The following is a 14,650-nucleotide window of genomic DNA, read 5'->3' on the forward strand; positions in this document are numbered from 1 at the left end:
AAATTTGGAGATGATGTTTCTTTGGTGTACTTTGGCTTTTCACTCATTAGATTCTCCAGGATTGCCAGGGAGGATTGTAGAAAGTCTTTTGAGTGACATTTCAGCACTTCTTCTGAGCCTTGAAGAATATTGTTGCCGGGGCTTTTGGAGGATGGATTATTTTCTTGGCAGGTGGTGTGGCCTCCACAGAGCTCATTAGGCTTTCGGTTGAGCGATCTAAAGTGCACAGTTGAATACTGTCATAAAAAAGGAAGTAGTTTGGGTCTAATTCCTAATGGAGCTGCAAAGACTACAGCTCCTTTTTGATCTCTGAATTCCAAGTCTTTTACAGTTGTCATATTATTGACTGCTCATTCTAGAACCAGGATTTTTTTCCTTTCTAAGTCTTTTATGCTCAGAATGTTATTTTGATGCTTAGCATACATGAGCAGATTTGGTACCCTGGTGTATTTAACAATATCAACATTTCCTTCTTACTGGCTCTGTGTGTGTATTTCTCACCAGAGCTCTTCTTTGCAGAACCTAGTTTCTCCAGGTTAAGCTGCCATACATCAAAGTCAATTGTCCTTTCTCACTATTCCTGTGTAACCATTAGGTTGTAATATGCCTCATTTGATAACTGACATAAAGTTTTTAATGTATGATGTTCTTTTGGTGATTTGGGGTGGAAGGAACAATTTATCAATTCTGGTGTAATTTGTAAATTTTCTTAAGAATGAAGGCTCAAGGGAAACTCGTGTTCTGTATGACAGCAGGACTATACTATTGCCTAAAAGTAAAAACCTGCTATCTGGATAAGAAAGCAGAAAAAAATGACAAGGTCACTTTACGTGTAAAGCTTTTATTTATGCCCCATTATGGCTATTTCATGCTGTTTTAGAAACTATATAGTTTTAAGAAACAGTTTTATTTCACTTATGAAATAAATCATGTGTTCATTATTAAATTTTCTCTTGGTTGCCAATAATATGTATGCATTGAGCACCATATGACATGAGTTTAAGTTTAACAATCACAAAACATTATAATTTATGTCTGTGTAACCAATTAATAAGTAAAATATGAGTATAAACACTGTAAAGTGTGAATTTTTAAAGTGAAAAATATGACTTATGGAAGAATTTTTACAATAATTTCAAACTGTTATTTAGTATTTACTTAGATTAATAGATATGAGTGTGACTATTTCTTTTTCATTTTGCTAATAATTATTTCTCTCTCAGTCTTTAGTATGTCTGAACATCTATAGTCCATAGCTTATTTTTGTTTTAGAATTATTAAAAATTAGGCACTTCTGAATTTAATAGTCATAACATGAACGAAATTATTTGCTTTTTAATAAGAAGACAAATGTGGTATAAACTGAAGGCCTATACTAGGAACACAGAATCATGTTTCTGTCCTATAAGGGCACTAGTTGTATTGACTCACCTTTGTCAAAAGAAAAATAATAATGTTGCAACAGTTTTGAGTATAATATTATAAAAGGAAAAATAGGTACATCTAATCCTCAGCTTTCACTAGCCATTTTAATTTTTGCACAACAACTTCCAATCCTTTATCTATTTGTACCTATATTTTTACATAACATATATTCCTCTTAACATTATATCCTCTATCCTTCTATATGTTTTTGAATAATCTCCTAGATTACCATTTCCACGTCTGTATAACTTTTCAAAGAAGACTAATATTTATTTTAATAGCTAAGAGTTTTGTATTTCCTTTTCAAATGCTTAAATCAAAGAAACATACAAAGTTAATGCCAATTTGCTACCAAATAACTGATGCCAACCTGCCAGCATGATGAAGATTTAGGCAGAATTTAACATGCTGAGTTGTCTGTGTGGAATTGGAAGCTTTCTTCCATCAGTGCCTATAACTATAGATGCCACATTCCTGTTTTCTCATGTCCCAAAAGTAAATATTGCAATGAAAGCCTGAGCCCTGTGAAGATCAAAGGAGATCTGATTACCTAAATTCTCTTTATAATATTTAAAAATCTATGAAAATATGTTGAATACATGTTTTGAATTATGATGTTGGATTATCTTGTGAACAGCCAAAGTATGAATCAGTAACAAAAAAAATAGTAACATTTTCCTTGAACATGTTTTCTTACAACATTAAATGAAGAGGCATATTGAAGGGTTTAGTTTTATTAAAAATTTATTGAAACAAAAATGTTTACGCTTTTGTAACCGACTTTGCAAATATTCAAAATTAAAATAATTTGTTATATTCTGCTGCTTATGAAACATAATGTTAGCCTTACAAACCTAGTCTTAACTAGAATAAAATTATCATAAAACTAGCAATTGAGTGCTAGAGGTCTCTAGGAAACAAAAAGTACAGTGGAAGCAACATAAACCATTCATTCCTATATTCACTCTGTGATTATTTACTGAACACTTTCTCTGAACTTGGCAAGACCCTAAGAAAGACCAAAACTGTCTAGATCCTTGCCCTCATGAAACTTAAATTTCCTTTTTTAAACTAATTTTTAGTGCAGCATAGTTGTTTTATAATGTGTTTGTTTCTGCTATAGGGCAAAATGAATCAGCTACACATAGACATATATGCTCTCCCTTTGGACTTCCTTCCTCTTGAGGTCACCACCCGCAGTAAGTAGAGTTCCCATGTGATACAGCATGTTCTCACTAGTTATCAATTCTATACACAGTATCAACACTGTATACGTATCAATCTCAGCCTCTCAATTCCCCCCACTTCCCTCTGTCCCCCTTGGTATCCATCCACACATTTGTTCTCTACTTCTGTGTTTCTATTTCTGCGTTGCAAATAGCAGCTTAATTCATAAAGCTTAAACTTTCAAATTGAAACTCTTTGAAAATTGAAGCCTGTTAGAAATATTAGCAACCATGTTGTTCTGTTATTTATTACATGATTTAGGTGGAAAGAAGAAAGGAATACAATAAGTATTTAATTGTCTTGTTTTCTTGTAGCAAATTCAGTCTTTCTTACTAAGGCCTGTCTGGAAAATTAAGAGCTTGGAGTGTAAATATGTAAATGGATTATCCTCCTCAGTGGGGTTGGGTAATCTTAATTTAACAAGAATTTCAACTCTGTGGTGGTGCTCAGCTCCCACTGAGATATTCATTTCTGTGCCAGAGTGATCAGCTCTAACTATGCAACCACGACATGGCTGCACTTTGGGCAGATGGTGAACGGACCTCATCTGCAGGTATGTGTTGAAGAGGCTGATTTGCTTGCATGCCACAGCTACACTTTGCAGTTTTAACTAATATTCTCCTATGAATGTATCAACATTGACACTACAACTATGAGCAAAAAGCTCCATAGATAGCGTGCATGCTCGGTCATGTCCGACTCTTTGCCACCCGTATGGATTGTAGCCCGCCAGGCTTCTCTGTCCATGGGATTTCCCAGGCAGAAATACTGGAGTAGGTTGCCATTTCCTCCTCCAGGGGATCTTTCCTACCCAAGGATTGAACTTGGGTCTCCTGTGTCTCCTGCATTGCAGGCAGATTCTTTACCATCTGAGGCATCAGAGAAGCCCCAAAGATTGATGTGTGTGTGAAAGTGGGATCTTTCCAGGGGATCTTCTTGACCCAGGGATCAAGCCCTCCTATCCTTCATCGGCAGGCAGATTCTTTACCCATGAGTCACCTAGGAAGCCCAAGAAATCTCCATATTTGTAGTAAAGGTGGAGTCAACAATATTTTTCTTTTTAGATGTTAGCACCTTCTGCCTTTAGCTCTGCGGATCAGAATAAACTTTTGTTTTCATTCCCTACTCTTGTCAAAAAAGACACTGTGCTATTGGTATTTCCTATAATAAATGTGCTTCACTTACTTCCAAATATGTAACTTTTAGTCTGTCTTCCAAAGATGAAAATAATTTATTATTTTGAATATTTTTTATCAGATTAGTAGCTTAAAGGGATAATCACATGAAAATCTTCCTCCAAACAAAGTCACTGTTGGGGGATCCCTTCATCCAGTTAATCCATATTATTGTTATTTTTCTTCTTGCTGTTAAGTAAAGACATTCAACTGTAAATATATTCCAAAGCACTGTTATAAGATTGAGGAATTACTGGATAGATCATCTGAGAAATGGTAGATGTGTTTGTAATAATAATGACTTTAAAGTTTGCTTTATTTATACATTATGCTGTAACTGTTTTTATATTAATAGTTATTATATGCCTAGAAATCCAGACAGAGATAAAATGAAGTACAAAATAAGCCCACATTTTATTTGAGAGAAAGATAAATATACACCTATCCAGGTGTCATATTTAAACCTAAATTGGAAGTTTGATTATTTGCAAGATTAGGGGGTTTAAAACTTCTGGTTGGTTGTGATTCCTTTGACTTAGAAACCCCAGTGGAGATGAGTTCTAGATGGAGCAGGTGGAAGATATCTTGAAAGCTATCTTCTAAAATCTCCAGTATCTCTGACTTCACCCTTAGTGTTATACATTTCCATTGAGATTATTACAATTCTCACATAATTTTCTGCTTCCAAATTCATCCAATTCTAGTCTGAATTTGATACCTCTACACTGAAGCCAAAACAATCTCTCTAAAATACTTCTGATTCGTGTGTGCCCCTGCTTAAAAACGTCAGTGAATCCCATTGTTTTTACAATAAAGTCAAAACCATAAGTATATATCACAGGTCTCTGAATGTCTGGGTGATGCCCGTATCTCACTCATCCCTGCCACGCCCCCTTCACATCCCACCTTCCAGCAGAAGGGAACACCTGGGAGTCCGCTGAATGCATCAGTGCTCACTGTTGTACTTGGGCCTTTGACTTCCCACATGCTCTCTGTCCTGACACACGCACTTTCAGTTCTTTCCTTCTACCTGCGTATGTGAGGGCTAAGTTGCTTTAGTCATGTCCTACTCTTTCCAACCCCATGGACTATAGCCCGCCAGGGTCCTCTGTCCATGGGATTCTCCAGCCAAGAATACTGGAGTGGGTTGTCATTGCCCTCCTCCAGGGCATCTTCCCCACCCAGGGATCAAACCCTTGTCTCTTACATCTCCTGCTTTGGCTGGTGTGTTCTTTACCATTAGCACCACCTTGGAACCCCTTGCTCCTACCTGGCTGATTCCAATTAATTTCTGGGAACTCAAATTAGACATCTCTTCATTCAGGAAAGGTCTGGGTTAGGTAAACCTTCTGTGGGTGGCTATAAACTCTATTTACATAAGCAGGACACTTCTTACATTTTGTTTTAATATTCTATTCGCCTGTGTACAAGTCTCTCAGCTTTGTGTGGGAAAGGTGTCTGGATACAATGATGGTCAGAAAAAATGACCATACAGAGAGTGTAGCACAGCTGATGAACGAAATGGTTGTAGGTGATGAGGGTACTTCAAATTCTGTCTTATAAGAAATAACTGAAAAGAAAAAAAAGAAGAGTCAAATGCTGTGGGAAGTACAGCTAGTCAAAAAGTTTAAAACACTGGGAGCAGCATGTAGCATATAACACAGAGTTGACCAAATATCCTTGTGCTCTCCTAAATTTCCCAGCATCCCTTGCAGTTCAGTGATGGTTACATGACTAAGCTGGGTCAGTGGGTTGAGTGACATGCGTCACTTCAGTTGCTTTGACCCTTTCAAATTTCTTTTCCTTTGGTAAAGTGATCCAGAAGGCCCCATGTTTCAGAAAGCATAGTTACAAGGTTCAGAAAGACATCCTGACCAACAAGAGAAAGAAAGAAGCCTTCACTGTGTTAAGCCACTTAGATTCCAGGGTTTATCTGAAATGGCCACCAGAGTTAACCACCCTGAGCACTCCAGGGAATAAGGACTTCCTTTAAGTCCTTCCTTTAAGTCATCTTGGACATGAACTTGGGCAAACTCCAGGAGACAGGGACAGGAAAGCTTGGAATGCTACAGTCCTTGGGTTTTCAAAGAATCACACAACTTAGTGACTGAACAACAAGTCATCTTGAGAACCCAGTCATATGAAGAAGTAACAAGGAATTCTGTTCCCTAAGGAATAGAATTTAAACCAAAGATAAAATATAGAAACAAATATTAAAATGAATATTTAAAAAAAATCAGAACTATACAAAGATGAATTTGGCTCTTTTAAAAAATAAGTACTGCTTGTGAAAACTGTTAAATCTTAATTACATTGAATTGGTTCATAGTGCTTTTCAGGTCTATGATCTCCTTCTACTTTGTATATTCATTCTATTAATTTTTGAGTTTGATATTGAAACTCCAACTGAAAAATCTTAATTATCTACTTTAAAAAAAGAATTGGAACATATAGTGGAAATACATGTAACTTTATTCCATATTTTCCAAGTCTCCTGTAAATGTGCTATTGTATTTTCATAATTTAAGGAATAAAAAACACTATTGGCGTTTGGACACTGGGAACATTGGAGAGGGATTGGAGTATTTCACAGATTATTACACCAGGACTCCAACAGGGAGATGCATCATTCTGGGAGAAACAATAGTTTTTAAGAAGAGGAATGACCCCTAGCAAGGCTGCCTGGGAAGACCTGTGCTACTTCTCTCTAACGGAGGTGAAAATGCATGTACCAACCACCTCTCTAGAAGCTGCCACACCAAGAGGTTTAACTCTTGTCTCATCGCAACTGTTGGTGAACTGGTAAATTTCCCCAGGGTCCCAAACATCCTCCAATGGTCCCTCCAGTCACCAGTATTTGTGGCTCCTGACTTTGGCTTTTCTCAGTTCAGTTCAGTCATTTAGTCGTGTCCGACTCTTTGCGATCCTATGGACTGTAGCATGCCAGGCTTCCCTGTCCATCACCAACTCCCAAAGTTTGCTCAAACTCATACAGAGTCAGTGATGCCATCCAATCATCTCATCCTCTGTTGTCCCCTTCTCCTCCTGTCTTTAACCTTTCCCAGCATCAGGGTCTTTTCCAATGAGTCAGTTCTTCGCATCAGGTGGCCAAAGTATTAGAGCTTCAGCTTCAGCATCAGTCCTTCTAATGAATATTCAGGGCTGATTTCCTTTAGGATTGACTGGTTGGATCTCCTTGCAGTCCAAGGGACTCTCACGAGTCTTTTCCAACACCACAGTTCCAAAGCATCAAGTCTTTGGCACTCAGCTTTCTTTATGGTCCAACTCTCACATCCACACATAACTACTGGAAAAACCATAGCTTTGACTAGATGCGCCTTTGTCAGCAAAGTAATGTCTCTGCTTTTTAATATGCTATCTAGATTGGTTAAAGCTTTTCTTCCAAGGAGCAAGCATCTTTTAATTTCATGGCTGCAGTCACCATCTGCAGTGATTTTTGAGCTCAAGAAAGTAAAAATCTGTCACTGTTTCCATTGTTTCCCCATCTATTTGCCATGAAGTGATGGGACCGGATGCCATGATCTTCATTTTTTGAATGTTGAGTTTTAAGCCAACTTTTTCACTCTCCTCTTTCACTTTCATCAAGAGGCTCTTTAGTTCCTCTTTGCTTTTCACCATAAGGGTGATGTCATCTGAGGTTATTATATATCTGAGGTTATTGATATTTTTTCCAGCATTTTCTAATCAACACCTTTTCTCTTTCTACATTTTTGCCATTGCTGGATCCCTTTCTCTTTTTTATTTTGGACCTTAAGCAATGTGACCTATATCTTCCAACCTCAAACTCAGATTGACTTGGGTACTACCTGACAGAAGCAGGAAGTCAGATACTTCAGTGCATCTGATTTATTTACTTTTGACTCACTCTCTGCTACAGTGACAGGGGAAGAACTGTTCTGAGGCACATTTAAAGCTATCTTTCCAGGTATCTTCTTGAGAAGGCAGGCTCAGTTCTTGCCAATTTCATTGATTATTAACTCAATATATTTAAAAATGGATGAACTCAATAGGCAGCAAGATGACATTCACTCAACACTTCAAAATGTATTTATTGAACAACTATTATGCACCAAGGAGGCTGAAAGTATGCTTGCAGAGAAGAAATAATAGAGTTCTCACCTTCTTGGAACTTGCATTTTAATGGGACTATAGAAAATACGTGTGTGCATGCTAAGTTGTTTCGGTCATGTCTGACGCTTTGCAACCCCAGGGACTGTAGCTCGCCAAACTCCTCTGTCCATGGGATTCTCCAGGCAAAAATACTGGAATGGGTTGCCATGCCCTCCTCCAGGGTATCTTCCTGACCCAGGGATTGAACCCACATCTCCTGTGGCTCCTGCATAGGAGGCACCTTCTTTACCACTGAGCCACCAGGGAAGCCCTAGAAAATAAGTAAGCATAGGGAAAATACAAGAAGTATTGATAAGCCATGTGGAGGAGATTATGTATCTGCTTTATTCTGGGTGGGTTACTAATATCCTAGAGTAGACTTTGATTTATCCAGAAAGATTAAAAATTATACTTTCTGTCCTCCAAAATCGATCTTACAAGCTGCCATATTTCATCAGAGAATTACCACCCAAGCCCCAAACGCTGTCATCCATATCGTTGGCTCACAACCAACAAGAATAGCAGTCTGGAAAGCAAGAGAAAATGCAACATCTCTCTTGAATGAGGAAAGCAGAACTTTTGCCAATGCAACGGCCAAGATTCAAAATTCAGGAAACTTTCAGAAAAGGAAGGCCCAAGCAGAGTTGTTCAACCATAAGAGCTTATCCCAGGCAGAGGAAGGACACAGATGGACAAGGGATTACTGCCATGTGCTACCCAATGCCACACCAGTGCCCTGGGCCGGCATGCAGAACACCAAACGCCATCCACTCTGAGGAGCCATATGAAAGCCCCCGCTGAAAGGCCGGCTGGTTGTCTCTTTACTTTTTAAAACTGGCATTTAAATCACTCTGGCAGATGGGAGAGAAGTATGTAATAAAAGTTGACATTTCATTTTTACTCTGTATGTTTGTTAAGTTAATTCTATTATCATTCACTGGGAGATCAGTACTGAATAGTAATCAGACTGCGGCAGCTTGCAGCTAATGTAAAGAGAGGATAGTTTCTGAGGGCCAAATAGACCCTAAGTGATAAGCAACAATTAATCACATGTCATTACCTTAGGAGGTCCCAGGATGGCATAAAAGGTAAAAGCAAAGGTTTCATAGTAAGGCTAAGACTATATTTGGTCATAGCTATTTTTAACAATATTCCTCTTGGACTTGTACATTCTAAAGAAGGAATGCAAATGGGAGGGAGAGATAGAAAATGTCTGTTAGATTTTGCACTTTCTCTTTTTTTCAAAACTCTCATATCTCTCTTTTGATGTTAAAGCAGCATTCTCTTTTCTAATATACTTAAAGAGCTACCTTATGAGCAAATCATTCTCACCCAAAGTCTGTTACTTTTGATTCAGAAATGTACCACTTTAACACATTTATCTCAGCTAAACTTTGAAATTGACTTAAAGTTCTCATTTATATTATTTGACCTCCAAAGTAACTGGTTTTCCATCCTTCTTAGGAGCAGTAAGAGAATTAATTTTTCTTCCACAAGTGGAAATCCTTTCTTTCTTGTTCCATTTCTGTTAGTCTGTCTTTACAGGTTTTCTTTTCTTTTTCCCTTTATCCAATATATCACCATAGTAAATGTTGTCAGAGGCCCACCTGAATGTCAGCCCCTGCCACAGAGGGCAACTGTGCCTTGGCATGCACTTCCTGTGCAGGTCAGTGGCTTTTTATCTCAAGCACCTGCATTCAGAGAGGGCTGGGACTATCACAGGCAAATGCTCCCAGAATTAACACTCAACCCACAGGCACTAGCCTGACATTGCAGTATCCTTTGCCTCCTGGTGGGATTATTCTGAAGTGTGTTCCTTATAGCCTTTTAAAGAGTCCCAGATAAATTAAGTCTCTTTTTGTCTGCACCCAGAAACTCATCATAGCACCATCCTCTCTTTGGTTACTGAACTCCCTTCCCAAATAAAATACTCAGGGGTTGCTTTGGGAGAGCACAAACTAAGCCTATCCCTGATGGAAGGAAACTAGTCATTAAGCAAGCATTAACCAAGCACCTACTATGTGCTAGGCACTGTCCAGTGTTTGCATATAAGAGATATATTTTAACTTCTTACTCTAGGAAGTTCTTTCCTTTAAACACCTCACTAGCATAGGATTGTTCCCAGCAACCGTAGGGCAAATATAATATTCTTATTTTTACTTTATAAATTTTTGCTTTCTTCTATTGTTTATTTTCATAGGTGTAGCAAATGAGAACCCAGAGGACTTGAGTATGCCTGTGCACCTCGGCCACAGCACACTTCTGGCATGGATGCTGGGGTTGGCAACACCAGTGTGGTCCATTTAAAAAGCTATTGGACCATAACAGGGAACGTTCTGGAGTAAAAATATTGTCAATGGATATGATAGACACCAATATTCTCAATGTACAAAGAACATATATAAATCAATAAGTCAAATATTAAGATTGAAAACTAGATAAAAAATAGCTTATCAATGGCCCATAAACTAGAAGACTTTTTCAACAATCCTAGTTGGACCAGGCTGTTTTTTTTCCAAAATTGGTTGTAACAATAATTCCCTTTCCATATGCTTTTCAAGCAATATGACCTTGACACTTCTCAACAAGTAGACTTCAGCTGAAGGCGTGCTATATGACTTTGGAGGCTAGGCCAGAAAAATGCCATGCATTTCTACCTTGTTTTCTTGCAATGCTCAAACCTGGAACTCAGTCACCACAATATGAGCAGGTCCAAGAAACCCACGGAGAGGCTCACATGAATAGGAATCAAGGCCCCTGGCTAAAAGCCCTGGTTGAACTCCAGTCAACAGATTTCAGTGAGTGAACCATCCTGAAAACGGGTCATCCAGACCACAAGCATGCTGTCCTGTTTGACACTGGATGGAGCAAAAATGAGCTATCCCCACCGAGCCCTGCCCAAGTTGCACAGTTGTGAACAAAATAAATGATTGTTATTGTTTTAAGCCACTATGATTTGGGGTGATTCTCTATAAAACAATAGATGCCTGACACATAATTTGATATTCCAAAATGAGTGAGGCCATAACAAAAACCTAAATATGAGATTTTGGTTTAGGGATACAGTAGTGGGTAGAAGCCAGAAGGAGCTTAAGACTGTGAATGCTAGAAGGGACATGAAGGGAATGTTACAGATATATAAAAGATATCAAAGCCCAAAGGCTATGGGTGAGAAATTTAAAAAAAATAAGAAAAATGTTACTGGAAGCTACAGAAATGGGTTTCTTGTTATGTAGAGGCAGAAAACTTGCCAACACTATTGCCTGCTCTAATGTGAAAAAATAGAAAATGTATTATCATGGAAATAATGATATAGTTAAGATTTCCAGGCAAAATATTAAATTTGCCACCTGGCTTCTTTTCCTAAGTTTTGATAAAATATGAAAGGAACAAGTTGGGCTAAAGAAAAAACTGTTAAATATCAAAGTCAGAACTTGCTGGGCTCAAAAATAAAACTATTTCTCATATCTCGTCTCTCCAAATGGCACATGATTCTCAAATTAAGTGTCGCAACAAAGATCAAATCCTGGAAGGGGTTATAGGCTCTTTTCTTGACTTTATAAAGTTCTAATAGAGTGTCTTATAAGAACTTCCAGAGAAGTCAAAAGCACTTTAAAGATCTTAGATAATGCCTTGCAGATTCTACCATAAATTGGGATTCATAAGAATATTAAGCATTTTGTCATTTAGCTTCCTTTCAGGAAGGCCAAAATAGAAAAGGTGGCCAGTCTTAAAGACACTTGCATTTGTGGCTTTGTCAATGGGAGTGAACCCCAATAAGATTCACAGAAAAGTCATATTTTTTAAAAGAACTGCTTTGTCACACGGTGAAGGCAATGGCATCCCACTCCAGTACTCTTGCCTGGAAAATCCCATGGATGGAGGAGCCTGGTAGGCCACAGTCCATGGGGTCGCTAAGAGTCGGACACAACTGAGCGACTTCACTCTCACTTTCCACTCTCATGCATTGGAGAAGGAAATGGCAACCCACTCCAGTTTTCTTGTCTGGAGAATCCCAGGGACAGGGGAGCCTGGTGGGCTGCCATCTATGGGGTCGCACAGAGTCGGACACGACTGAAGTGACTTAGCAGCAGCAGCAGCTTTGTCACAAGTATTGTCATCATAGATTGAAAGAAACAGAGACAGTACAAAATGAAAAGAAACATTTGCACTTAAAAAATATTTGCAAGCAGGAAGCAGGCTGGGAAGGCTTCTCAACTGAAACCACAGGCTTCTTGGACGTGGGGGGGAGTAAGAACTCAGAGTACAGAATCAAGTGCTACCAAGAATTACCATAAAGTAAGATTGAACCCTAATCAGAGAACTGGTGAAATGTGTCCCACTGGATTTCAGAACTGCTATCAGCCAACGAATGAATGTGTTTCATATACTCCCTATTTTGAGCAGTTATCATATTCATGTACCAGAATTTGCATTTTAGGGTCAGGGAGCTAAAAGCCAGACAATTTATCTCTTAGTTTACATGTCTTTAGATTGAGAGGAACTGTACTAAACTTGATAAAATTGAGGAAACTCTCATGAGGAGACCAAACCTAATTCAAATGACGAAATACTGAATTTTGAGCATGTGCTAATGAGATGGAACTTTGGAACTCTTGAGGCAAAAAGTAGACACATCTGGCATGCAAAAGCAATGTGAATTGTTGTAGACAGAGACTAGGTTGTGGCAGATTGTATTTTGCAAAGATGACCATCATCAACATATCTTGTCCCATACGAGACAGGACATTTTATGATGTCATCCTGATGCTCCTCTCATTGAGTGGTGAGATTTATGTACCCTCCTAGTGAAGATGGACAGGCTGTTGTGATTGTCTCAACCCATGGAGACTGTGGAAGTGACACCCAAGTCTGGGTGAAAAAAATCTGTCTAAAGAAAAAAGTGTCAAAAGAAATAGAGATATCTTCAAAGGTCACACACAAAAAAATGGAAAGCAGAAATGAGTTTGATAGTATTACTCCATTACTTTCTAAAGAAAATAGACATGAAGTCTGACAAACATTTTTTTAAAATTTATTAGAGAGGGGGAAATCTGTTGTGAAGGGAAGGTTTGTGGGGCCTCATCAGGATCAGTAAAACCATCTTCAAAATGTTCTACTTCTCCTTTATCTGATTTGGTGCCTGCCAAGGAACATTCTGGGGCTTCCCAGGTGGCACTGGTGGTAAAGCCAATGCAGGAGATGTAAGAGATGCAGGTTGGATCTCTGGGTAGATCCCCTGGAGGAAGATATAGCAACCCACTCTGATGCTCTTGCATGGAGAATCTCATGAACAGAAGAGCCTGGCAGGCTACAGTCCATGGGGTCACAAAGAGTCAGACACAGCTGAAGAGACTTAGCATGCACAAGGAATATTCTGGTTGTCCATTTAATACCCCAGACTCTGTGTCTGGGGAGGAATTGACTTGGGTGGAAGAAGTTTATTTGGTTGCTGGAAATGAATATCCCTTAGTCTCACGTAGTGAAATATCCATTCAGTTTATTTAAATTTGGTTAGTATGAGTTAGTCTTTATGATCAATGAATTGTAATTATGTTACTGAGTCACTAGACCTCCAAAGGCAAGGAAAATAATAGAATGTGGGGGAAAAGTACCTGGGAAAGCCAATCTGAAGGCTTTCTGTCTTTATTTTCCATCTTTTCATTTAAACATTATTCAGTGTTTAGACTTCAGGAAATGGTTTTGGAAAATGTACTGTTTATAGAACAGGCTGAGTTGAGATGACAGGCAGTGGTAGATACAAGCCAACTATTAGGCATTTATGATATCAGAGACCTTCAATAATGATTTAAATATTTTCTCCAAAAGCTTTTGCAGTAAAAATAAGCATCTAAGTGTGTAAATTGTATTTGTTATATTCACCACCAAAACCTGTCAGATTTATCATTCTAGTATCCTTTTGGCTGGACATTTCTCATAATCTTTGGCATGTGAAAACTGTCTTTGAACATCTGCTAGGAAAAAAATTAATTAAACCCATATGGTTTGAAACCCCATGAAAAGTTTTAGGATTTAGAAAATAGCACCTAGAGCTAATAAACATGATCCCTGAAATTTTTCTTTTCTTATTTTATGATCCTAGTCTTTCCTTTTTGCCTTTCTGCCCTCAGAATTTTATATACCCATACCTTAGTAAACGGTTATTAACTATCATTCCAAACTTTTCAATTCAAACCCCAGAATCAGACATTCAGTAAGAATCCTTGACAGGAGAAAGCCACAAATTTGCACATCAGCCAAGAAGAGCACATCTCTAGCATCACACATGCCCTCACCCCACGCTCCACAGCAGCCACCCTACATTCATCAAGCACGACAAGTGGTCTCCTTTCTCTGTGCCTGGGAAACCCTGCTACTTGGTGGTCTGTTTAATACTTATTCCCCTAAAAGGAGATAATCTTAAAAATATTTTGTAGAAAGTTCTCATTTACAAGTTAATACCTGACTTTTTTCTTAATCTCCCAAAGTGAAAAAAAAATTCTGTAAGAAATATCTAAAGAATTGCCATTCACATTAAAACTTTATGAAAACATCTCACCACCACTCTCCAAATCTCAAGATTAAAATAATTCCTTCTTTACATATAACCATAATACCCTTAGGGTTTCACTGGTGGCACTAGTGGTAAAGAACCTGCCGGCCAGTGCGGAAGACATAAGAGACTCGGGCTC

General features: G+C 38.3%; 1 pseudogene; it reads left to right on the top strand.

Annotated features, from left to right (window-relative positions):
* The first annotated feature begins 3,162 nt into the window (after nucleotides 1-3,162).
* LOC133074527 (CBY1-interacting BAR domain-containing protein 1-like) overlaps nucleotides 3,163-14,650 on the top strand; it is a 30,868-nt pseudogene continuing 19,380 nt past the window's right edge.

The sequence above is a fragment of the Dama dama genome, chromosome 20 (genome assembly GCF_033118175.1).
Source record: "Dama dama isolate Ldn47 chromosome 20, ASM3311817v1, whole genome shotgun sequence".
Lineage (NCBI taxonomy): Eukaryota > Metazoa > Chordata > Mammalia > Artiodactyla > Cervidae > Dama > Dama dama.